General features: G+C 47.7%; 1 protein-coding gene across 2 annotated transcripts in view; it reads left to right on the top strand.

The window, feature by feature from the left end:
* The window catches only part of TMEM132B (transmembrane protein 132B), a 353,049-nt gene that overhangs the window by 50,269 nt on the left and 282,828 nt on the right, over positions 1–19,952 (top strand). The gene's annotated exons all lie outside the window — the stretch shown is intronic.

Raw genomic sequence — 19,952 nt, 5'->3', positions numbered from 1 at the left:
AATTAAGGAACAAAAGAAGAAAAGGCACACTAGCCTGGGAACCTCCTCTCTGCCCAGAACATTGGAGGCTATACACCACACCTCCTCAACAGTATTTATAGGAACTCAAACACTGAGATCCTGCTCTGTTCCAGTAACAAGAAGCCGAAAGCACCAGCCTGAAGATGACGAGTGAGACCTCACACCCGAGGACACCAAAACCTGCATTCCTGTACCCGTGAAAATCTACGAAAGCAAATATATATATATATATATATATATATATCCCTCTCATTGTACTTTAGTAAAAGAAGAACTCTGTAAAAACTGATGTAAACATACACAGATCTGAAGCGTCATCTCCCGCAGTGGTACAATTCTTTCTGCATTTGAGGATGAGCGGCATTTGAAAGACACCCTTTAGTGTTCTTTTTCTGTGTGATTTCAGCCTTTCACAAAGAGTCGTCTTTTCATATTGATATATCCTAAAAGCCTTTTGGCTTTATTATTGGTTCTGTTGGGGAAACGTCTCTGCTGTGGAGTGTCGTTGCGACGGGAGCTGTGTAACAGTCCCCCCATGGCTGTTTAGCATGGAGTAGCTTAATGCGCAGTTTGGGTGCGGGATACAACACTTTAAAGTTCTCTTAGCCCTTTGTTTGAAGGCAAGAGCTGCAGGGGAACGGCATTCGATGGTCTGGATGAGAAACAAAGCTAAGGAAACAGCCAACACTCACCTGTGGAGTCTGCGTTCATGTAAATAAGGGAAGAGCCCACGCTCAGTGGGGGAGCAGCTGTTCTGCAGGCAGAAGGTCCAAGGTTCCACCCGTTGTGCCATGGTGCAGGGACCGTGCAGTGGGTGGTGGGACTCTGAGGATGAGGTCCAGGCTATTTCCTTGAAGGGAGGGCAGCCAGTAGTACTTTATTCATGGTCCAAACTGGAGAATGCAACCCTGCCACAGAGAATGAGTCCCTTGTAGTACCTCCGTCTCCACATCCCCTCATAAGCTCATCCTCCTTGTCATTTTGTAGGACTTTGTGAATGAACTTCTCAGGTGCCGCACATTTACTACTCAGTTCCTTCTTGTACACCCAACTGTTCTGGTCCTTTTGGCTGAGATACTAAACCGGTGGATCCTTCCATGGGGAACTGGCATATTGGTGTCTTTTAGGTATGATAATAATAATTTATTAATTATACCCCGCCCATCTGGCTGGGTTTCCCCAGCCACTCTGGGCGGCTTCCAATTGAATATTAAAAACAATACAGCATCAGACATTAAAAACTTCCCTAAACAGGGCCACTTTCAGTTGTCTTTTAAAAGTAAAATAGTTGTTTATTACATCTGCTGGGAGGGCATTCCACAGGGCAGATACCACTACCTAGAAGGCCCTCTGCCTGGTTCCCTGTAACCTCTCTTCTTGCAGCGAGGGAACCGCCAGAAGGCCCTCGGCGCTGGACCTCAGTGGGCTGGACGATGGGGGTGGAGACGCTCCTTCAGATATACAGGACTGAGGCTGTTTAGGGCTTTAAAGGTCAGCACCAACACTTTGAATTGTGCTCGGAAATGTACTGGGAGCCAATTAAGACCTTTCAGGACCGGTGTTATATGTTGGCGGCTGCTCCCAGTCACCATTCTAGCTGCCACATTCTGGATTAATTGCAGTTTCCGAATCACCTTCAAAGGTAGCCCCACGTAGAGCGTATTGCAGTAGTCCAAGCGGGAGATAACTAGAGCATGCACCACTCTGACAAGACAGTCTGCAGGCAGGTGGGGTCTCATCCTGCGTACCAGGTGGAGCTGGTAAACAGCTGCCCTGGACACAGAATTAACCTGCGCCTCCATGGACAGCTGTGAGTCCAAAATTGGAGCCTTCAGCTCTTGAAGCAAAGTGTGCCACTGAATACCATTTGCCGGTTTGGGGTGGGTTAGAGAACAGACAGGGAAGGATGCTGCCTTTGAGGCGGTGGTGGGCTTCCTGGCGTCTTCTGACTGCCCACAGTGGGAATCTGGGTGGAGAAGGAGGTGGAAGTGGCCCTTGGCTTGATACAGCCTAGGTCTCTTCTTAAGTTGTCAAGAGCTTGTACTTGCATGCTGGCGCACAACCGCATGTTTGAGCAATGATCAATCTGATCACAGGAAACTAGGCTTGGTGGCTGATAGTGGCAACAGAAGGTCTTGTAATCCTCTTTTCCTCAGCTTCATTGATTATTGGGTGGTTTTCATGTCGCACATGCCGGGAGGCCTTCTTATTAGATCAGAGTTATCTCAGCAGCCTTAACAAGAAAAAAAAAAAAGAGTTACCAGAGGGCAGTTTGTAAAGCGGTTCCTCAGTACTTGCTGATGTCCCTCCTCCTCCTCTCTTAACGGACTTTTCCTCCCCTTGTCTTTTGCAAACACTATTCAAGGTGACTGTCAAAGCCACAGAAGGCTTTTCTTAATGAATTGTAAAAAGCTTGTAAAGCTATCTTCCCCGGGCTCAGCAGCCGTTCCTTTTTATCTCCTAGTAATTGTCCCCCTTAGGATCAGCCATGTGATTCTAAAAGGTTCTTTTCTTTTCATGCAGCTGGTTTCAAAACCAGCATATTCCCCACGTATTGGCTTCCCAATCTTTATTTCACCCCATTCGTTTGGAAGGGCCTTGGCACGGGCTCCGTGGTTTCTTAATCCCTCGGGCAAAGAGAGAAAAAAATACCCACCTTCTCCCATAATAACATTTGCAGTGTTTGTTTGCTCTCAAGCAGGGATGGAGGGGGGGGGGGTATCTCAGGCCTGGGGCAACCTGGGGCCTCTGGACTGAGGAGAGAGTGTGCAGGAACGAGGCTTCTGTGCATATGTAAAATTCACCTTCATTACCCCTCTGGCCCCACCCAACGCTGCCATGTGGCCTCTGGAAGGTTGCCCAGAAGGGAATGGGCCTCCTCTTCCCTGCTCTACAGTAAATGCAGAGACCACAATAGTAGGATTAGGTCATGCTCACCTGTGGCTCATAGAAGCTGTGAGCATGCAACAGCAGCCACAACCTGGGAAGTGGCTTCAACTGGCTGGCAAAACCAGATGAGGGTAGCCTATGGGTCTCAAGCCCTCAGTGAATTAGGGACTTGCCCTGCATGCAAAGACAGGCTCCAGCGGATGGAGACCAATAGTGGGTCCAGCAGTTAAGAAGGTGGTTTCTACACGTGCTGTAGAGCAAAATGAGGGACAGATGGGGCGCATCAACCTGGGAACGTAGCCCATCTAGAAGGAAAACTCTGATCCTAAACCTCTGCTGCCTTGCGGGGTATCTTTGGGAAAAGAAAACATTAAGGAGTGGAGTCCCTAAGATGGTTGGATGGCGCGTTGTACGCCTCCTTCTGGAAACTCCTGCAGCCAAGCTGGTGCCAAGCATATTGCTCTTTGGACCACACCAGTGAGAGGGGGGTCTTGGTGTCTGGGCAGCCCAGGACCTCCAGAGGGGGGAATTCCATGCAGGATCACACCCAGAAGTGGCCTTCAACCTGAGTTTGTGCTACCAGTGCCTTTCTGGACCAAGGATGTTGCATTGCCACTCTCTGACTTTGTGGACTTCATGACAGTTGTCCCAGTACAGCCAGAGTCTCCTCTGCTCTGGCAGAGTATAGAATCATTGAATTGTAGAGTTGGAAAGGAGTCATCTAGTTTACCCCTCTGCAATGCTGAAATCCTACTCACTGCCATCCCTGGGTGGGCTTCAACCTTCTGGCTAGTAGCCAGACACACTGATCTTCTGTGCCACACAGGCTGTTTCACTTGAACTGAAGAAGCACCAGGAGGAGGAGTCATATTTGTCTTCATCAGAGGGTGGGTGGGTGTACTCTGAACCTGAAGGGGAAGGGTGTGTGGGACCAGCCCCAGAGGTTCTGCTTCCAGGTGAACCTGTGGGGCCAGTGCCTGCTCCCTACCTCTGAGTAAAGGATGTGGCATGGCCATTCTCTGACTCCAAGGACTCCACTGTAGAAGACCCTGAAAGGAGGCCCCTTTAAGTGGAGCAGCATCTTGCCTGTTTAAGCCTGTTCCTTGCTGGAGCAGAGCTATGTTCCCCAAAGCACAGCCTGAGCACTGCCTTGCATCTCCTTGCCTTGTGGCCATCCTGACCCTGACCCTGACCCTGTCCTGCACTCTATTTGAGCCTTTCCACACACCTTTCCATAAAGGCATAGCTTTCAGCCAAGGCAGAGCTGCTGCTCATTTATAAGGCTCAGTCTAAGTCAGGCTGTTGCTGATGCAGCATCCGAACTCGGTCGATGCCAGTGCTAGCATAGCATAGCATAGCATAGCATAGCATAGCATAGCATAGCATAGCATAGCATAGCACTGATGACTCTTTGCACCCAACTCCCATTTCCCGGCTGTTGTCCACAACAAGCCCAACCTTCACAAGAGGAGCCAGGCCCATTAGTGTGCAGTGAAGTCACTTACCGTTAAACAACAACTCCTACTCTAAGTGAACTCTCAACCTCTGAGGAGTATATAATTTGTGCCTCAGTTGCATGCCTGCTAATCATGGTGATCATATGGGCCATTGGTTGCCTTGGGGTAGCTTTACCTTGAGGTTTTTGAGTTTTTGTTTTTGTTTTTATAAAAATGCTCATTTCCATTCAACAGAAACAGAAACAGAGTCTGTTGTGCTTCTATGTCTCTCCCCACCTTCCATCTGTAATTGCTTAATTTATTAATCCCGAGAGAGTCATTGGCCTTAGTGGCACCTCTAGTACTGAACAAATGGAAATAAATACAAAGAGGTCTCAATAATAACCCCAGGAATGCATAAATCTTCCTTCTTTATATGGAGGAAGGAAGCCAAAGGGACTGTTATGTCTCAAAGCCTGAAGAAGAGAAAACTGAGAAGTGAGATTATAGACATCTTCAAATATCTTCACATGGAAGATGGAACAAGCTTGTTTTCTGCTGCTCCAGAGGGCAGGGCCCAAAGCAATGGATCCAAATGACAAGAAAGAGGATTCTGACTAGACATTAGCAATAACTTGTGTGTGGCAGATTCATCAATGGAGAAAGCTACCACAGTGTGTGGCAGATTCTCCTTCATTGCAAGTTTTTCAATGGAGGTTGGATGGCCATCTGTCCCTGAGCAGACACGGACTCTGGCGGGCCTCCTTTGGGAGACTGTCCTACATTGCTGGTGCCATGATTGAGAAGGCCATATCTCTATATTATGCTCATCTTCCCTACACATGTGTAAGGCTTCCAGTGTAGAAATGGGAGCCTTAAAGAGTGCTCTTGATTGCTCATTGGAAAGAGAAAGCAGACTTGGCTCTATCACCATCCGTGGGGAGCTCACTCAAACAGAAAGCAGCTCAAGCCCTCCAGTAGAGCCAACGCCTGCTGGATCAGCTGTGCTAGCAAGTTCCCTGGAGCCTCTGGCACTTTAAAGCATGGTGATGGGCTCTTCACGAAACCTGGGAGCCAGTGTGGTGTAGTGGTTAAGAGCAGTAGTCTCCTAATCTGGGGAACCGGGTTCGATTCCCCGCTCCTCCACATGCAGCTGCTGGGTGACCTTGGGCCAGTCACACTTCTGTGAAGTTTCTCAGCCCCACTCACCTCACAGAGTGTTTGTTGTGGGGGAGGAAGGGAAAGGAGAATGTTAGCCGCTTTGAGACTCCTGAAGGGGAGTGAAAGGCGGGATATCAAATCCAAACTCCTCTTCTTCTTCTTCTGTGCGATGCTTTGAAGTCCTGACTTTGGGACTTCGAAGTACCCAGTCATCTGACAGAACATACAGCTGGGTGGCCTTGCACACCTGCCAAACTATGTCTGAGAAAGATCTGGCTTGCAGGGACCAAAAGGTTTCCCGCCCCTCCAAGAATTAAAAGCATCAGCAGGTAAGTTTGAGGCCTAGGCAGAGAGCACCCAAGCAGGAGCTCTTAATTGGCCTGTCAGCAGCCTCTTCCTGCTTCCTTTTCCAGAGATTATTTAGCTTGGTTGGACTAGATGACCCTTTGGATCCCTTCCAACTCTTCAGTTCTTTGATTCAGGGCTGCTGGACAACTGACACCAAGAGAAGCTAAGGCATGCAATGAACTATGTGAAAACTTTTGTTGTAAATTGCATTTTGCATCCCACCGTTCTTCCAGCGAGGTCAGTTCTCCTCCTGCATAGTTCTCCAACCACCCTAACTACGTGTTGTCCTCACAGAAACATCAGTCCTGTAGGGTAGGCCAATGTGAGATAAAGTGACTGGACCAAGGACACTCATTGCACTTTAAGGCTCAGTCGGGGATTTTAATCAGGGGGTGGTATCTGCAATGGTAGATTGACCCTTTGGCCACTACTACATCATCCTGACGAATTCCATCTGTGGTCAGATGGATGTCTAGGTGGCGCAAGGTCTCATCCACTGGGGTACCTTATGCATGTAGTTATTTGCTGAAGAAGACTCGTCAGCCCCTCTTGCATTGCATCTCTTGGAGGAGGATGAAGAGTGAAAACAAAGAATTACAGGCGTTTTGGAGGCATTCAATAGCTGGCAATGAAGCTTTTCTTTGGATGGCTCAGATTGTCATCTGAGCTGGAGAAGAACCTTTCCCTAGCAGTTTGGCCACTGCTCCCTGGAGATGTTGGAATCCTACTTCGGTGCCATGGGAGGAATTGTATTTTCCAGGGTCCCTGCCTGTGATACTAACATTATGGATGCCAGGGGAGAGGAAGGCTGAGGTCTCCCAGGTCTTGATTCTCTTGCCAGTTGTCTCCTCTAAGCCAGATGTGCAGGGAGGGGGCAGGGGAATAGGGGTGCCATTCTTGTGTTAAAGTTTGGGACCGCATGGTGGAAACTTCCTGAGATCCATCACCTTTTTATCAGATAGAGGAGAAGAAACTTTTATAGCAAAGGAATTGCTAATTGCTGAGCTCTTGTGGATTCCTGTAATTTTTTTAAAGCTGTGTTGGCGACGGAACAGTGAGGCATGTGGTGCCACACTGGAAGGGTATTTTTATTGATATCTGATTCACAAATGTCGCCATGGCAATGGGGCACACGAAGGCGGAGGAAAGAAATGAGTTCTTGCCGTATTAAATGACTCCAGTAAGGAGAAAAGAGAGAAAGAAAGAGAACAAGGACACGAAGGATTAATTTAACAGCGCAAGAGCTGCCCGCCAAGCTATTTGCAATATTGTTAAGGATTCGTTAGTTATTTCCCCTTACTTCAAATGCACATTTGCTAATATCTTTATCTCGCTGTTGTGAGGCAGGCCGGAACTTTGCAGGCAGGTTTTGTTTTGCTTTTGTTGGCAAAGGCACTTCATATTAAAAAAAATAATGAAAGCATTTAAACCTGGAGTGCTTATGGCAGAGCTGGGAAAAGGTGTAGAAGGGGGCAACAAGAATGACTGGGGTGAGTGGAGTGGGTTCAGAGCCTGATACAGCTGGACTACAACTTCCATGATCCCTGACCATGCTAGCTGGGGCTCATGGGAGTTGGAGTCCAAACTTTTTGCTTCGTTTTGAGAAAAAAACTAGGGGGGGTGCGCGCGATGGCATGACACAATTTTATAACATTGTGGATGGAGTGGAGAAGGCAAATGCTCATGAATAACTTTAAAAAAAAAAAATCATTTTAACATTTATTTATATCTCACGTTTCCTTCAAGGAGCTTGAGGTGGTGTACAGCAGTCTTCAGCTGGTCCTGTTCCGAGACCCACCGGGACCCACCACGTGACTCCCAAGCTGCAGTTTGGGACTCACACATTAATTAATCCTAAAATGGAAATTCAAAGAGCAATATGCATAGTGTTGTTGTTACCTCAGCATTATTACTAAACGAAAACCAGTCCAGCATTCTGGCAGAAGGAAGGCACGAGCGCAGTGGCGTAGCGTGGGTTGTCAGCACCCGGGGCAAGGCAAGTAATTAGTGCCCCCCTGCTGCACTGTCCCTCCCCCAGATAGTCCCTCGCTCTCTCTCCGCACCGCACGCCTGGCACCCTCCCCTCCACAGTGGGCGGCGACCCGGCGGCTCGGATCGGATTTGCACAGCCAGCACTGCAGTGAGAGAGAGTGAGTGAGCCAGGTAGGGGCAGAGAGCTGCGAGTGCGAGCGCCCCACCCCCAGATGTTGCGCCCGGTGCGGCCGGCCCCCCCTGCACCCCCCACGCTACGCCACTGCACGAGTGTGTGGTTGGCCAGGAACTCTGTCTCTTACTGAAAAATGGCTCTTGTCTTTCTCCGGCCACATTGAAGCACTTGTGGAAGTTTATAAAATGGGCATCTTGTCCATAGAACGTGTGTCCAGATACACATGCCCCTTCAGTCTGCTTAGCCTAACCTGGAATCCAACATGGTGGCAACAGCTGTGCTTCAGCCCACCATGTGTGACCAGGTGATCCACTGGCTGAAGATCTGTGGTGTAGGACCTACAGTAACCTGACTCTATCCAAAACAGTTTCCTATCTTTGCTGGGTCCCCCACTTTCCTTCCCCCCAACAATAATTCAGCATTCTGAGGCTACTGAGCATGCTCAGTTCCCATTGGTCTATTTTAGGGTGATTGTTCTTTATTATTCTTTATTCGTGTTCTTACCTGCCCTTCTTACCTGCCCTTCAAGTTGAGGTCCCAGGGGTGGATTACAAGCATTTAAAATGCAATATTAAAATCAGTTAAGTTACACTTAAGAGCATAGGATGCGGGTCCTACATCTCTGTACAGTCATACTTTGGGTTACAGACGCTTCAGGTTGCGTTTTTTCGGGTTGTGGACCGCCGAAACCCGAAAGTACCAGAACGGGTTACTTCTGGGTTTCGGCGGTTGCGCATGTGCAGAAGTGCTAAATCGCGCTTTGCGCATGCGCGCTGAATTGCAACCCGCGCATGTGCAGCCACGCTGCTGCGGGGTGTGAATGTGCATCCTCAACGGATCACGTTCGCAACCCGCGCGTCCACTGTACTGCTTTGACACAAATTGTGAAAGAGGTATAGAAACCTTCAAATAAATAAAATCAATAAAATGTCTCAATATCTAGTAGCGTGGTGGCAAATTCAGAAGTGCAGGGCCCCTTCATGATAGTCACAGTCGTGCCACCATGTAGCCCCCTCACCCCTTCTAAAAGTCTACAGCTTATAGAGGAAAGTTTTCACCGGGCGCCTAATGATATGTAATGAAGGCGCCAGTGGCATAGCGTGGGGGGTGCAGGGGGGGCCGGCCGCACCGGGCGCAACATCGGGGGGGGGGCGCTCACACTCGCAGCTCTCTGCCCCTACCTGGCTCACTCACTCTCTCTCACTGCAGTGCTGGCTGTGCGAATCTGATCCGAGCCGCCGGGTTGCCGCCCACTGTGGAGGGGAGGGTGCCAGGCGTGCGGTGCGGTGCGGAGAGAGAGCGAGGGACTATCTGGGGGAGGGACAGTGCAGCGGGGGGGGGGGGGGCGGGCGCAAATTACTTGCCTTGCTCCGGGTTAGGGGGCGCAAATTACTTGCCTTGCCCCAGGTGCTGACAACCCACGCTACGCCACTGGAAGGCGCCAGGTGAGCCTCCCTGGGGAGAGCATCCCACAAACGGGGAGCCACTGCAGAAGAGGCCTGCTCTTGTGCTGCCACCCTCTGGACCTGTCATGGAGGAGGCACACAATAAAACAGTCGTAGCAGCTTTATCACCAGTGGTACCTTAGGTTACAGGCGCTTCAGGTAACAGGCTCTCCTAGTACCTAATAGTACCTAATCGCGTGGTGGCAGTGGGAGGCCCCACCGCCGTTTACCTTCCCACCGGAGGCCATTTACCTTCCCACCAGAGTGGTACCTATTTATCTACTTGCACTTTGCCGTGCTTTCAAACTGCTAGGTTGGCAGGAGCAGGGACTGAGCAACGGGAGCTCACCCCGTCGCGGGGATTTGAACTGCCGACCTTCTGAACGGCAAGTCCTAGGCTCTGTGGTTTAACCCACAGCGCCACCCGGGTCCCTTTGAGGTACCACTGTACAGAGTCCCAATTACAAAGCTGGACACTGTAAGTGTGATTGGGTGCTCCTCTTGCGCTATTTGGGGGCCCATGTTGGTGCTCTGGCAGCGGCAGCAGGAGGCCCCATTAGCTAAAGTGGTACCTCAGGTTAAGAACAGTTTCAGGTTAAGAATGGACCTCCAGAACGAATTAAGTTCTTAACCCGAGGTACCACTGTAATGGAGTCTTCCTAAATGCATGTTTAGACCAGCAGTGGGCCCTACATTTGAAAAGCTCAGAAGCCCAAAGAATGCAACATTTTCATTAATTTCTCACTCTTTGCTGTGTACGCTTTGTCTTACTTCAGCCTGCTTTTCCCGCTGTTTGAAACTTGCCTCCAAAGCGGACAGTTCATGTGTAATAATTTAGCTTTTACATTTATTATTAACTGGCTCCGTTTAGCCTCTCACTCCTCCCCTTTTTGGTTCATATCTCTGTGTGTGACGCCTTCTCTTTGGGTAGGCTGTGTGAATAACCTTCATTTCCCACATTTACTTGAATAGTTGTCATGGAAATCCCCTCACCTGTAGGAAAAAAGACACTTAAGAAGAAACGCCAGTCGTGAGCTCTGCCGCTTCTTGATAACAACAGTCAGATTTATGCTTCCTTTGGCTCCATCTGTACCATACATTTAAAGCAATATCATACTACAGTGGTGCCTCGCAAGACGAAATTAATTCGTTCTGCGAGTTCTTTCATTTTGTGAATTTTTTCATCTTGCAAAGCACCGCTGTGTATTTACAGTTTCCCATAGGAATGCATTGGCGGTTTAAAAAAAAAGGCGCAAGACGTTCCGTCTTGTGAAGCAAGCCCATAGGGAAATCTGTCTTGCGAAGCAACTCAGAAAACGAAAAACTCTTTCGTCTTGCGAGTTTTTCGTCTTGCGAGGCATTCGTCTTGCAAGGTACCACTGTACTTTAAACAGCCATGGCTCCACCTGCAAGAACCCCGGGAACTGTAGTTTGCTAAGGGCGCTGAGACTTGTTAGAATACTCAAACTCTCCAAGGAATTCCCGGATTGGCTTAATGATAAATCCCTCTTCCCTAGGACAACTGAAAGTTAAAAACTTAAAAATGAACAATTAACAAAATTGAAGAACCCCTTTTGTATATAGTGGTACCAGTTGATAAAATATCAGCTCAGAACAGGACAATAAAGCAAAGTTGCCCCCACCAGTGACAATGAATTGTTTTAATAATAATAATAATAATAATAATTAATAATTTTTTAAATTTATATCCTGCCCTCCCTGGCCAGAGCCGGGCTCAGGGCAGCTAACACCAATAAAATCACAGTAAAAAAACAAAACAAAACATGATAAGGGGGAAAGAAAACCAATTTAAACCAATTTAAAATACAGGTTAAAATGGAATTTAAAATGCAGTCTCATTTTAAAAGTAGCCGATATATCAAGACCATAAGGGGAGGGAAACATAAGGGTCAGACTGAGTCCAAACCAAAGGCCAGGCAGAACAGCTCTGTCTTGCAGGCCATGCGGAAAGATGTCAGGTCCCGCAGGGCCCTAGTCTCTTGTGACAGAGCGTTCCACCAAGTCGGGACCAGTACTGAAAAGGCCCTGGCCCTAGCTGAGACCAATCTAACCACCTCGCGACTTGGGACCTCCAAAGTGTTATCATTTGTGGACCTTAAGGTCCTCCGCGGGGCATATCAGGAGAGGCGGTCCCGTAGGTACGTGGGTCCCAGGCCGCATAGCTGTAATCAATTGGAGGAAATTGACATAATTATTAGAACAACCAAGGTAATATCAGGGAAAAACCAATGGATTCAAGTTACAAGAAAGGAGATCCCACCTAAACACCAGGAAGAACTTTCTAACAGTAAGTGCTGTTTGACAGTGGAACAGTCTCCTTTGGGAGGTTACGGACTCTCCTTCCTTGGAGATTTTTAAGCGGAGGTTGGGTGGCCATCTGTCATGGCTGCTTTAGTTGAGATTCCTGCATTACAGGGGGTTGGGCCAAATGAGCTTTGGGTTACCTTCCAAATATGATTCTATATTTATACTGTATCTGTTGGCTCTATTGCAGAAAGGATAGATCAACTATGCAGATTTCCAGTACAAACAATGGAGATCCATAGAGCAATGGCTTTATGAAGTTTTGTATTATCTTTTATCTGGCTTGACACTTCTGTGTTCCAATAGATGAGGTGATCTCTTATCAGGCCTTATCTGCATTATCATACCACTTCAAAGAGTCATGACTTCTTCTAAAGAATTACAGTGGTACCTCTGGTTAAGAACTTAATTCGTTCTGGAGTTCTGTATTTAACATGAAACTGTTCTTAACCTGAAGCACCATTTTAGCTAATGGGGCCTCCCGCTGCCACTGCACAATTTCTCTTTCATCCTTGTAATGGTTCTAGGGGTTGCTCGTGCGTAAGCCGCTGCAAACACCTGGCTGGATTGCCTGAGTGAACCTTTTCTGTCCGGACAGCCACTCACCCGTGGCTGTCTCAATCGCTGGCAGAATCCGTCAGTGGGCGTTTCTTAAACTTCTTCCAGCAAAGAAGCTCTTTGACGCCTAGTCTTCTCCTACTTTCCCTGTGCGGAAGCCTTCTGCGCAAGGAGGGCGTAGGCAACGGAGGACCCCTACTCTCCCCACTGGTCCCCGGCAAGGAGTCATGGGACCGCCTCGCCCCTTCTCCACTGGTGCTACGCTGATTCTCTTCCCCAGAAGATGGGCTGCCTCTCCCAATCCCGGGACGCTCTCCGGAATCCCTCTGGATTTTGCTCTCTCCCTCCGGCACTGATGGCAGTTCCCTGACAATCCTGAAGCAAAGTTCTTAACCCGAGGTACTATTTCTGGGTTAGCGGAGCCTGTAACCTGAAGCGTCTGTAATCTGAAGCGTCTGTAACCTGAGGTACCACTGTATGGGAAACGTAGTTTGCTAAGGGTGCTAAGAGTTGTTGTGTGGCTGCTAGTCTGCCCATTGAGCTACAGTTCCCAGAGTTCCCTGGGAAGAGGGATTGACTCATAGCTGTCAATCGTCCCTTATTTGGCGGGAAACTCCCTTATCCCAGCGCCGTTTCCCGCAGTTGTCCCGGATTGATGATGTCCCAGTTTTCTGTCAATCCTACCAATGTACTCTTTACAATAGCTTTTCAACTAAATTATAAACTTTCTGCATTCTTTATTAAAGAGGTCCTCTTCTCGGTTTCTAATTCTGCCTGTACTCTTTGCCATCTCGACGTTGTTCATCAGTTTTGTCTGCCACTCTTCTTTGGTCAGAGTTGTAGACCCTTAGGATCATCTACTCCAACCCCCTGCAAAACACAGTCAGTCACAGCAAAAGCAGCATGGCTCCATCAGTGGCAGATTTATGTATCAGCTAGGCAAAATCCCTTATTTTGGCTGCTGATCCCTTATTTTCAAGGCTGCTGGTCCCTTATTTTCAAATCTGTAAGTTGACAGCTATGGATTGACTGTTAAGCTACTCTGAGAATTGTAGTTCTGTGAGAGGAACAGGGGATCTCCTAACAAGCTTGGCATGCATCACAAACTAAACTCCCCAGGATTTTTTTTTAGGGAATCCAGGACTCTTTAAAGTGGTATAACAGTGCTTTAAATGTATAATGCGGAAGAAGCCATAGAGGAGATGACTTCATGGCCCAGTTAAGTGTAATGTTTCTAAGGGAACGTAAGGAAGTTGTTGGGGGTAATATTCAGAGAAGCAGCCACTTCTTTTTTAAAATAGGAACTTACTTTTGCTAAGTGCTGCAGTTGGATTCTAGCAGTTTGCTTCCAGTTGTTTGCTTTTCTTTTGCTATTGTTAAAAGCCTCGAATTACCCAGGAACCATTTTGAAGGTAATAATGGGGCTCCACAGAAAGCCCATGGAGGGCTAATCCTGCCAGGCCTGCTGTCTCTCACGCAGGTAAAGTGCTGCTGGTGCGTCGCACAGCACTCAGGTAATGAGTCCGATTTAATGCTGCCCGTAAAGGATGGAGACAGCTGCAGAGCAGAAACTGGCAATAATCAACCTAGTGAAGGAGATAGATTTCAAATCCTCTTGGCAGGACACAGAGTCAAATCGGGATTTGATCTGAAGAGGTTCACTTCAGCTTTGTTTGGAGAAGGTTAGCGCTTGTTGTTGTTGTGTTGTTGCTATGGAGATAATGGGAACCTAGTGTTTCTGCCTCCCCTCCCTGTACCTGCCAGCTTTTTCAAACCCACATCCACAGATTTAAGGCCAAATAAGTTGTTACATGGGCGTTAAAAGGAGGAAGAAAGGCAGCTGGGAAAGGCTTCCAGTTTGTGTAGAGGAACGAGGATGGTGATGTTTAGAGGCTGTATAACTCTTTCTTCTGCCACTGTTGTAAACGAAATCTGCCCCTTTTCCCTTATGGGGTATCCAAGAGCCCCTATAGAGTCCTTACATAGGTTCCCTATTGGTAGAAGAAAATAACAGAGGCCAACCAGAGAATATCGAAAAGCAAAGCAGCTAGTAAGCCTGATCTTTATTGATCTGTTGCAACAGGGTGCTCCCCTCACACGCAGGAGGAGGACCCAGAACAAAGGTGTGTATGCCCTTATATAGCCATTTTAAATTCCCTGCCCTGGAGCTCAAGACCACCCCTCCATACATCATACATACACCACAGAAGGGGTGTAACCCAAGACCACCCCCCACAAACATCATACCTACATCACAGAAAAAGTGGTCTACAACAGAAATTTGAATGTTGTTGTTTTTCCTGTCTGCTAGGTTATCTGATAATGCCTTATCTGATTGCCTTTCCTGGTAGTCTGGCCATTCCTTTGAGATGGCGATTCCCCAATTCTTGAGACAATGGGACGGTTACCTCCCTCCCTCCCTCCTTGCAGAGAAAACATTTCGTCAGTTTGGGAGTCAAAATGGTTTCAGGTCAGTCTTCCTGAGCTGATCTATGTACGTGCTTGGTTGGTACATTTATTATATATATAAGACCTTAAATTTTATTATTACATCACCTAAGTCCTCTTATGGTGCTGAGCCCCGATATGTGCGGCTAACATGTGCGGAGTAGGGGGGCGCCAGTCTCTGGGGGCCAGTGGGCACATTTGAGATTTTGAGAAAGTGCCCTGATCTCCAGGTGGGAAGAGATGCAACATTAGGGATGGGGCCAACATGCACCCTCTCCTACCCTTCCTTACCCTCTCCTCTAGGGATGGGTGAATTTGTCAGTTTCAGTTTGCACAAGAAGAGCCCTGATGGATCAGTCCAGCATCTCGTTCACACAGTGGCCAACCAGATGCCCACTGGACTCCCTCAATCAGGACTTGAGCGCCACAGCAGCCTTCCTTCCTGCCATTTCCAACAGCTGTCCTTCAGAAGCATAATGCCTCTTGTGCGGAAACCTGCAGCCGAATCACAAATGCATGATTGCCAAAATCACAAGCCGGGGACTGTATGATGTCATATCCTCTAAACTTTTGAGGTAGGAGGGGGAACAATAGGAAACTTAATCTTCTTCCTGTCACAGCACACTCTGCTTCTTACACACAATGGAGTAGGTTGTTCGTAAGCTCTCTTGCAGAGAGCGCACTCCATTTTGAATTGGACTATGGACCTTTGTAACTTTTAAGGATTATTGCCTGCCTGATTTGCATCGCTGCCACTGTTGAATCCTGGCAAGTCTTTTGATGTGAGTAAACCTTATATTTTTCTTGTTAAACAATCTAAGAGTGATTTCTTTGCTAAGAGGGAATCATAGAAGGGTGAAAAGTGACCCAAATCTACCTATGCATCCTTGGATATCATAATTGTTCTAGAATGTTATAAAACATTGTCTCTAAAAGATTCTAAAGATAAGCTGCACATGGATAGTGATTTTTTAACTCTGCTGAAATAGGTATTTGCATTCTTACAAATGTAAGACGAGGACGGCTAATTGATAAATAAAATATCCCCTCTTACTCATCTTAAAACCATCCAACTCCTCTGACAGTGGAGTTAGAAAAATGAATTCAGAGATGGGCTATGCGATCATCCAGCACGCGACCCTGAATCGTACTGTATTATTAAAGACATCCTTTGGCTTAAAATGTAAAGCAAGGTGCATGTGACTACAAAGTAGAAGTTTGATAAGACCAAAACTGTGTAAAGTGCCTGTGAGTGCTGCAGGGTGATACAGGTTTAATTCTTAACTTTAGGAAGAGCACAACCAATTTGCAATGCACATTGGCCAATTTAATGGATGTGAAATTGCACATCGTGTATCCTGCCCTTTGACTGTAATCCTTGAATGGACTGACAAATGCAATGGGGTACATTAAAAGCCATATGCTTGTGTGGAAGTATGGCACCAGGAAGTCAGTTTGGAGTGAGGGCAGCACTTCTTGCCCTCACTTGGGTTTGGCATCATGATGCCATTGTGTAACCAAGATGGGTTACAGAAGAAAAAGAAAATTGGGTGCCAAACAGAAGTGAAGTGGTATGACCAGCATAAAATAGTGAGGATCTTGAGAGATATTGAGAGCCCCCTTTTGTGTGTAGTGAAAATAGTTTCCAACAAAAGTTCAAGGCACCTTTAAATCTCTCTCTCTTTTCCTGCTAGTTGAGACTTTCCTCCTTTCAATACACTTAGAGTATAGGGTGAGGTGAGATGTTGCACTAGGTAACTGATTCAGGCTTGTCAGTTGATTGGGACTGCTTTGATCGGCTGACAGGTGTGCTCGAAATGGATCCTAACTGGCCCATAATCATGTCCTCTTCGCATTGACAATGCCTTCAATTAAACCTGCAAAGGAGCCTATTTGCATGCAATCTGAGTGCCACAGGGCACATCCTTGCTCTCTGGCAGAGAAATGGCAAAAAAATTCTTGTGTTGGTAGCGCATCAGAAAGTCTCAGAGAAGTTTCCCTGAGGGTAACTAAAAGCACTTGGGATGTTGGCAGCTGCTGCAGAATAGCTTGGGGCCATCCTCCAGAGAGAGAGCTTTAAATGTAACTGATTACAATTCACCTCCTTTCAGGCCAACTTGAGGAAAGCTGGAATAATCTGATGGTAAAAGAGGAGGAGTGCCTGGCGTGCTCTGGTCCATGGGGTCATGAAGAGTTGGGCACGACTAAACGACAAAACAACAAAAAGAGGGGGGAAGGCTGGTTATCTTTTGCTCATGTGTACAGGGACGCGAGTGGCGCTGTGGATAAAACCTCAGCGCCTAGGACTTGCCGATCGTCAGGTCGGCGGTTCGAATCCCCGCGGCGGGGTGAGCTCCCGCTGCTCGGTCCCAGCGCCTGCCAACCTAGCAGTTTGAAAGCACCCCCGGGTGCAAGTAGATAAATAGGGACCGCTTACTAGCGGGAAGGTAAACGGCGTTTCCGTGTACTGCGCTGGCTCGCCAGATGCAGCTTGTCACTCTGGCCATGTGACCCGGAAGTGTCTCCGGACAGCGCTGGCCCCCGGCCTCTTAAGCGAGATGGGTGCGCAACCCCAGAGTCGGACATGACTGGCCCGTACGGGCAGGGGTACCTTTACCTTTACTTACAGTCATACCTTGGGTTGAATATGCTTCAGGTTGAGCGTTTTCAGGTTACGCTCTGCGGCGACCCAGTAGTACAGGAATGCGTTACTTCCGGGTTTCACCGCTCATGCATGCACAGACAATCAAAATGACGTCACGCACATGCACGGAAGCGGCAAAACGCGACCTGTGCACGCGTAGACATGCCGTCGCATCTTACGTTCTACTCAGGATGTGAACGGGGCTCCAGAACGGATCCCGTTTGCATCCAAAGGGACCATTGTATTGAATGTTATCCCTGCCACGCCCCACTCTCTTGTTTTCAGACATCACCAAAATGTAGATTGCAAGCTTCTTGAGGCAGGGATCTTCCATTTTTTAAAGGTGCTGTTTGTATTACAGTGCAAATGCAAAACACACACACACACAACTCTGTAATGCCCTGTGATATTTTGTATGGTGTGGTACCTTGAGTAAAGTACCCCCAGATGAGCTAAGTGATTTTTGCAAGACTATACAGGGACTCCTTTGAGTCCCAAGGCAATCCATGGCAGGCTGAGATGAATGAGAAGGGGGAAGAAGATGATGACATGGGGGAAACAGAAGAAGAAGAAGAAGAAGAAGAAGAAGAAGAGGAGGAGGAGGAGGAGTTTGGATTTGAGATCCCATTTTATCATTATCCAAAGGAGTCTCAAATCGGTTAACATTCTCCTTTCCCTTCCTCCCCCACAACAAACACTCTGTGAGGTGAGTGGGGCTGAGAGACTTCAAAGAAGTGTGACTAGTCCAAGGTCACCCAGCAGCTGCATGTGGAGGAGCGGAGACGTGAACCCGGTTCACCAGATTACGACTCTACCGCTCTTCCTCCCCTTTCAGGATTCCCTTGCTCCAGCTGGAGAAGCCGAACTTCCAGCTCCCCTTTATTCTCCCAGGGAGAAGAGTACAGCAAAGGAATCTGGGGAGGGCATCAACCAACTTCTGAGGAGAACTAGCTATGGAACCCCTTCCACAGCACGGTTGTCCAGGACCCAGTGGTGCTTCCATCACTGGGAAAACACCCATCAGACCTGACTCAGTGAGCTCCTGTGTCCCCAGGCACGGGAATCTCATGAGCAAGCATGCCTTGTCCATCTTTAAATGCTTGGAGGGTGGGTCTGCCAACCTGTTGGGGGCAACTCCGTTGCTTCCATGCTTTGCTGAACATATTCCCCTGATTTTGGACTCGTTCAGCTTGGAGCTCTGCTTCTCACCTGGCTGCTCTTGCCTTTCCCGTCATCTAGTCTGAGTGTAGCAGCTGCCGGGGACCCATCACCTGTTGCTGAGTCCTGTATCTCTTTTCTGCCTCAGTGAAGATGTCTTCCTTACTCTAAAGCGGTAGTTCTGAAAGGGTGTGGCAGGAATAGATGGCAAGTGTGGCAGGAGGGTTCAAGGACAATCAAAGAAACATTTAAACGTTTCAGTATAGTATGGTATCAATTTTTATTTTTTATTTTAATTTGCAGAATATGGCTAGTCAATAGCATTGTCTAGTCTTCTTCTGTTCTCCACAACAGATTGTTTCAGCTCTGGCAAATATGAAAGTTCAGAAAAGAAAAAGGCTTTTCTTTGTGTCAGATTAGACCTAATATAAATGAGATTACTCAGCAAAGGCAGGCTCACAACTCTCATTGTATATAGACTTAAAGTACATATGTAAGAGGCTTGTTTATAATAATATTTTGGGAATGATCCATGTTCTTGTGTAGCTGCAATGTTTTATGCTTTTTTGGGGATTCCCCACAATCATATTATAAAGTGCAGGCAATCCTTGTTTTGTGCGTGGGTTATTTTCCAGACCCCTGTGGGCGACGGTGGAGTGGGCGTACGCCCACGCTGGCCTGTTCCGACCCCGTTCTACCCCTTCTCATGATGTCTTCACGACAATTTGGAGCTACATCTGGGTTTGGTGCCATGCATGTGTGATCGCATGTTATTCCGATGCACCAAAATCAGTTGCCTGTACTTTTGTTCTATGTTATAAATCAAGCACTGCTAGGAATTGTTTCATTTCGTGTTTTTGTGTTTTTCTTATCAATAAAAAACTTGATGTAGTGCAAGCAAACTTTAATCTGAAAGTGTGGTCCACAGGGAAAAAACTGAGAACCACTGCACAAAAGAGAGAAAACCTGTTGCTGTGGGCTGGATGGGAGCCACGACTGGCGCCGGTCATCTTGTTCTGAGTTGTTCAGGGCTTTATTTGTTATTAAGAAGACCTTGGACGTGGTCTGGTCTGTGAACCAAGACCTTCCTGTGGGAGACATTTCCAGGAGTTGCATAGAAATGATTACATTGCAAACATTAGGGGGACCCCTGACCATTAGGTCCAGTTGTGGCCGACTTTGGTGTTGTGGCACTCATCTCATTTTACTGGCCAAGGGAGCCGGCGTACAGCTTCCGGGGTCATGTGGCCAGCATGATTAAGCTGCTTCTGTCCAACCAGAGCAGCGCACGGAAACGCCGTTTACCTTCCCGCCGGAGTGGTACCTATTTATCTACTTGCACTTTGACGTGT

The sequence above is a fragment of the Podarcis tiliguerta genome (assembly GCF_965153285.1).
Source record: "Podarcis tiliguerta genome assembly, chromosome: 16".
NCBI classification, from domain to species: domain Eukaryota; kingdom Metazoa; phylum Chordata; class Lepidosauria; order Squamata; family Lacertidae; genus Podarcis; species Podarcis tiliguerta.
The sequence above is the reverse complement of the archived record's forward strand: the minus strand, read 5'-3'. Positions and strand labels throughout refer to the sequence as shown.